At 40.2% G+C, this 6,491-nt stretch overlaps 1 pseudogene; it reads right to left on the reverse strand.

Annotated features, from left to right (window-relative positions):
* Positions 1–1,006: 1,006 nt before the first annotated feature.
* Positions 1,007–1,715, reverse strand: LOC150019619 (peptidyl-prolyl cis-trans isomerase A pseudogene; annotated as a pseudogene).
* Positions 1,716–6,491: the final 4,776 nt, after the last annotated feature.

A 6,491-nucleotide genomic window follows, 5' to 3' on the forward strand; every position in this document is an offset into this window, starting at 1 on the left:
CTAGGCAAGACATTGCTGGGTGGTGGTGAAGAAACAGGATGTTCTTACTATTAGGAACTTTACATTTCTGAGATGTGGAGAGCATGAAATTTATGAAATCTCATATTTCATGATTCCCTTTCACTAATCTCCTTAAATAAAATGCAAAAGCTTTCCTTTTTGTTCTAAAAAATATTGTTCTGTTGGGTTGGCTAAAAAGTCTACTTAGTTTTTTTCATAAAATAAAAGGCATATTTTTCATTTTCATCAATAATTATTGATTTGCATATTTGGAGTACATCGGCTCTCTCCCGCTATTGCCTCCTAGTGGGTGGGGACCAGGGGATGCTGCTTAAACATCTTCCAATGCATAAGACAGCCCCTCAGCAAAGAATTATTTGGCCACAATGTCAACAGTACCAAGAAACTTCACAAACTACTTTTGACATGTTTGATCAGTCACAGCACCTTCTCCAGACACTGCACAAATCTTCTTTTGCATTTCAGTTGCTTTTTTACCTTTCTTGAAATAGTAAAGCATAATATGCCAAAAATGCTGCATATCTTCTCCCATCTTCAATATTAAAATAGCTGCACAAAAATTCACCAATTTTGATAAGTTTTATAAAAATACATGCTGATATGACAGCTGTCACAATACAATCTAACAAAATTGTTTCAAATGAAGTTGAAGACAACTAAGCTCTACTAAAGCCACTGTACAGAAAAAATGTAACGGACATTTTGGCCAACCCAATATTTATGTCTCAAGTGTCATTTGAAAAGTGTCTCACCTGATTTTGAAGACACTATTAGATGAAAATTACGACGCACACCCTGGTTTTGGAGAGGAATGCCCCCTACTTCACATCAGGTTAATCAAACCATTAAATAATACTCTTTGATCTCTTTTATTTTCCTTTCATTTCTTAAAAATTAAATGGCAAATCTTTTTTTTTTAATGGCAAATCTTATTCTTTTTTTTTTTGTTGTTGTTGTTGATTAGTTTTTATTTCATAATCATAAACTTAACTCTGCAATCCAGCTAGACTTAGAAGGGGTAAGGAAAATATGGAACCCAATGAACTGCGGCGAGAGCACGAAGATTACAGAACATTTCCAAGCAGAGAGGGGTGAAGGGGTGCTCTCCTGAGCTACAGAAGGAATGGTCTGGTGGTTAAAATAAAACCCACGTCAAATGTATTAGAGTTGTCCACAGTCAGTAATGGTAATCTTCTTGCTGATCTTGCCATTCCTGGACCCATAGCGCTCCATGGCTGTCACAACACCCATGCCATCTTTCACCTGGCCGAAGACCACATGCTTGCCATCCAGCCACTCGGTCTTGGCCGTGCAGATGAAGAACTGGGAACCGTTTGTGTTGGGTCCAGCATTTTCCATGGACAAGATGCCAGGACCTGTGTGCTTCAGGATGAAATTCTCATCATCAAATTTCTCCCCGTAGATGGACTTGCCGCCTGTGCCATTGTGGCGTGTGAAGTCCCCACCCTGGCACATAAATCCCGGAATAATTCTGTGAAAGCAGGAACCTTTATAACCAAATCCTTTCTCCCCGGTGCTCAGAACACGAAAGTTTTCTGCCGTCTTTGGGACTTTGTCTGCAAACAGCTCGAAGGAGACGCGGCCCAAGGGCTCGCCGTCGGCAGCGATGTCGAAGAACACGGTGGGGTTGACCATGGCTGGATGCGGGAATATCCGGGGCGGCGGCGGCGGCGTCTGCAAGGCCGCAAATCTTATTCTTAAGGCAAGTTTAAATAGAACAATGTGAATTATTATTATCAGTATCTGTTATTTCTTTCTTCCATGACATCAAAAATAATCTAGCATATTCCTTTGACATTCCTTTTTAGGTAGGCTAGATGTCCTAATTCTTATTTTTGATGAACTGAAAATGCCCACAGGGGTTAAGGATATTGCCTATTAGAATACAGTAAATTATAAATGGAGCAAGAACTGGAAACCAAATCTTCAAAATCTGGCCCAGGATATCAGTGAAATTTCAAAAGAAAAACATACCTGGGAGAGAAGCATACCTGTGTGAACTAGTAAATCTTTTCTTAGGAAAATAAACCATCTCTCCTGTGTTCCCTTGCACAAAAAATCAGTTGCCTTCAGGAAATAGAAGAGAGACTCAGGGCTGCAGTTGTAAACTGAAAACTATCTGTAAAAATTATTTCCCAAAGTTCCCCATTTATTTCATTCTCTGCTCAGATAATAAATAAATGTGCTCAGTTTTGAACATCGAGTCTGACTCTTCTTGCAGCACGATCTCCAGGTGTCCTCTGTTATAGGAGTCAAGCTGGATCCAATTAATTTCTTACATGACTGCCAGGAACGAGGTGGTAATATTCAGGAGAGAAAGGACCAGAGTGACACCGTCACTCTGTTTCTAAGGTGTCGTCGGCAGCCGTCCGTCTCGAGAGACGATGGTGTAGCTTCTTAAGAGTCCATCTGCACCGCCGAGAATGGCTGTGCAGTCCGACTCGGGAGTGACATGGTAGTATCTGTCTCCTCCCGTGTTGAATCGACATCTTGCGATGACGCTGAAGCTACAGAGCCTGGGCAGGGTAATATGGAGGGTCTGCTGTTGCCCATGTAGCAGACCCCCCCTCTCTTCGCAGCTGAAGGGTCCAAGGGAAAGACGGAGTCGATACAGCTTGGGTTCAGGTGCGCCGCAGGAGTTGCCGGTGTTGACTACAACGTCAAACCGCCTTAGGGACTCCGGCTCCGGATTTTCTGTCGGGGTTTACTCCCTTAGCCTTTCCCCTGAAGAGGTATGCCGCAAGGCAGCGGAGGTTTTTTTTTTTTGGAATCAGAGTTTTCCTTCTCTGATGTGCCCTGACTGGAAGATCGAACCAGCGACACTTAGCTCGCAGGCCGACGCTCAATCCACTGAGCTAAACCAGCCAGGGCTTCTAAGGTGTATTCCATTATAAAATTCATAGTAGCAACTCCTTGGGTTATGTCCATCAAAGCCTTCAGCATGTGTATGGCCCAGGAGAGGTTACACAAAGGAAGGTGGCCATTTATACACTGTCATTGTTTCTTGTGCCACATTAAACACGTACAGACTAGGAATCTAGCTAAATGCTTTTTACCTTCTCACAATGCTGAAATTTTTCTTTCAGTATATTCAGAAACCAGTTATCATATCTCTTTATTAGCTTTTTTCAAAAGATCAGCTGAAGCAGAGATTCAACAAAGATTTTCCTGGGGAAAACAAGTTGGTTAAAATGGCCAGGAACTGCAAAAACATATCCTGATTCCCATGTTAAAACCCTCCCAACATAACCACAAGTGTGCGCACACATGCACACATGCACACGCACGCAAATTCACAACCATGAGGTAAAATGGGAGGAATCTCAGTAGTGGAAACCTGGAATATCTGGAGCTGAGTGGAACCAATGATGAACATTAACTCAACCTTGATCTACTGAGACTTGATCTACCCTCCAAGGATTGACCCCAGAGTCTCTCAACAGCCTGACCTTCAGCGATGGACCTAATAGCTCAAGCTACCAAAGTGCCAGAAAGGTTGTAAAACATTAAAATGTACCTATTATCAAATACCTTTGGGGTACATGAAAACATCAAAAATTCAAATTGAAGGCTATAACTTAATTTAAACCACATTCTGAAGGTTCTATTTTTATAAAATAAAAAAGTTCAAGCACAAACCAAAATAATATTTCCTACATAAGTTGTAGTTATGGAGAGACATGACTTCAATGGGAGGATACTTCTGCTTATGTTTAGTTGTGTTTGATTAGTAATGTCTTCTTAATTGCTGGCCCTAGAAATCTCTCAGTAAATGTTAAATATTATTGTGATTACCAATGCTAACTGCAAAACTTGAATTCAAATATTGAACTCAATAGAAAACGAGAGACAATTTGTCCCACCCTCTGTGTCCATCCCTAATTTTCTAAATAGGGTGGGCAAAGTTTTTAAAATTAAGGAGGGACTATGTTGAAGAAAGGCTAAGTAAGACCAGTCAGGAGAAGACAATCTTGTACAGGATGGGTCCATTGAATCCCGCTAGTTTGTCAGTCCAATCTCCATGAATTGGAAACCAAACAACCGGGAGAATCTTACAATTGTTACTATTATCCTCAAAGCCTCAGCCAGTCACAACACCCAGAATTGTCCCTATGGATACTCAAGTTGGCTCAGAAAGCTGCCACCAGATGGCGCTATAACAAGGCTCAACCCAGAAGCTCACTTGTTCAATTCCTTAACCTTACAATTAAGGAATCTCATATTTTATACAGTTGACAAACTGGAAGTCCACTTATTGTGTCGTGGCTATTCTGGGATTTTTGCTTTGGTTTGCTTGTTTGTTTGTTTTTTTATTTTTTGGCTATTGTGTTATGATAGCTTTCAATGGTGAAAGGAGGCACTACAAAAATGTTGGAGCAAAAGACAAAAACCAAAAGTATTCAGGGAAAATAGGATATATAGTTACTCTAGTTAGGACAAAGCTTACATCATCATCATCATCACCATTATATATTATTATATTGCTCTTAAGTTATTTGTAACACATGCAAACATACATGTAAATTTTGGTGCCTAAAATCCTACTTCCTGTGAATGCCTGAGTGTCTATAGCTTATTAACCCTAGAGAAAGAGCATATCATGTATGTAAGCCTTGAGAAACTAAGACCCCACACTATTCCAAAGAGACAAAAGGGTCCTACTTACTCATTATCCACCACATGTCAGGCCAGCTCTGCTTTTTGGTGAGGCAGAGTATACAAGATGAACTGTGCCATTTTGGTTGCTTCTTGACACTCACCTTCAGCAAGCAAAGCACGTCCTATTAGGAAACATGCCTGAATAGGTTCTTGGAATTCCCAGACTTTGAAAATACATTCCCAAAGCATAAGAGTTGAGATGGTGACACAAATAGATACCAGAGGGGAGTGACTGCTTATTTTTGCTTTAAACTCCCAGAGGAGCAGATCTCTACCAGGACTAGATTTCTGGTATGAGCATAGAGTCTCAGGATGAGGGAGATTGAGGGTTATTAATGTTAGATGACCTCATTTGGACCAATAAGCTGGTGAGGCCTGGGATGTTGTGGCAAGTGCCATGCAGTTGTTATGGGGCTGTGGGCCATGCGTAAGTCAAACCAGGCAGGCCACCGGGGCCTCTGAAAGGCCAAGGATGCTTTGGAAGCCCTCCTCGACATGCAGGAAAAAAACAAGGCCTAAGAAAGGGCCTAGATCACCTCATTAAGCTTAAGGCAAAGGATAGAAGAGATGCCCCGGGCTCTGAGTGAACAGGGGGCTGTCTGACAGGGAAAGTGAGGACCAGGGGAACAAGTCAGTTTCACAGGAGACATTATTATTTTCCCAGAGCCTTGATTTTTGTAATTTTGTTTCCTCCTGTTTCCCCTTTATCCTCTTTTCTGACTTTTCCCTAATTTTATTTTATCACAATGAATAAATCAGCAAGTCAGCATTCCATGGTATATCTTCACATTATATGTACTGATTAATTTGTTTTTCCCTTTCTACTCTTCATTATCCTGGTGCTTTCCTCAACTGTTGGGCTCTGCATCTAGATAGGTCTAGCTGAGTTTAACTTCCAACTCCATAATTTTATGAGCTGTGAGAATACTCTAAGATTCAGTCTTCCAACCTATGAAATGTGGGGACTTAATAGTACCAGCCTAATGGGGCTGTGAGATTTAAATGAAACAATACAATCAAAGCACTTAGCATAATGCCTGTCATTCATTCTTTAATACTTAATAAATGGAAGCTATTATTTTCCATTACACTTAAGCTCTTCATTTCTATCCTCTCTTTCCTGGTTTTCTCTTCTCTTAAAACTAATTTAAAATCAATTTCTCTCTATTATCCAAAAAAAGAGTAAAAAAAAAATAACTTTGTTCATTCATTTTTAGAGGGGGGGGAGGGAAGGAGTGAGAGAAACATCGATCCATTGCCTCTTGTTCGCATCCCTGACCCCTGACCCGAAAACCCAGGAATGTGTCCTGATTGGAAATCAAACTGGTGTCCTTTCAGGACAATGCCAAACCAACTGAGCGCTACTGGTCAGGGCCAAAAAGAGTTTAAATTCCACTTGACTAGTTTTATTTTAAAGTATTGTTGATTTTATTCTTATGTCATTTAAGTTTCATTTTTAAAAGCTTTCATCTTGTTTTTAGCTATTGTTTTAATGCTCAGTTATTTCACTTGCCCTTTATGCATTAGAATTTTAATTTCTTATTTTATGTAATAGTTAATTAATTTTAGTGACAATAATTAAGTTACACTTTTAGCAAATTTCTATTAGACAATATAATCATGTTATTTATTAGATCCTCAGACCGTATTCATTTTATAGCTGAAAGTTTGTACCCTTTTACTAACCTCTCCCTAGTTCCCCCCAGACCCCTCAGCAATGGCTTTTCTACTCTGTCTCTATGAGTTTGACTTTTTTAGAAAAGTCCACAGACAAGTAATACCATGCAGTT

The sequence above is a fragment of the Furipterus horrens genome, unplaced genomic scaffold, assembly GCF_987537825.1.
Source record: "Furipterus horrens unplaced genomic scaffold, mFurHor1.1.pri manual_scaffold_2, whole genome shotgun sequence".
NCBI classification, from domain to species: domain Eukaryota; kingdom Metazoa; phylum Chordata; class Mammalia; order Chiroptera; family Furipteridae; genus Furipterus; species Furipterus horrens.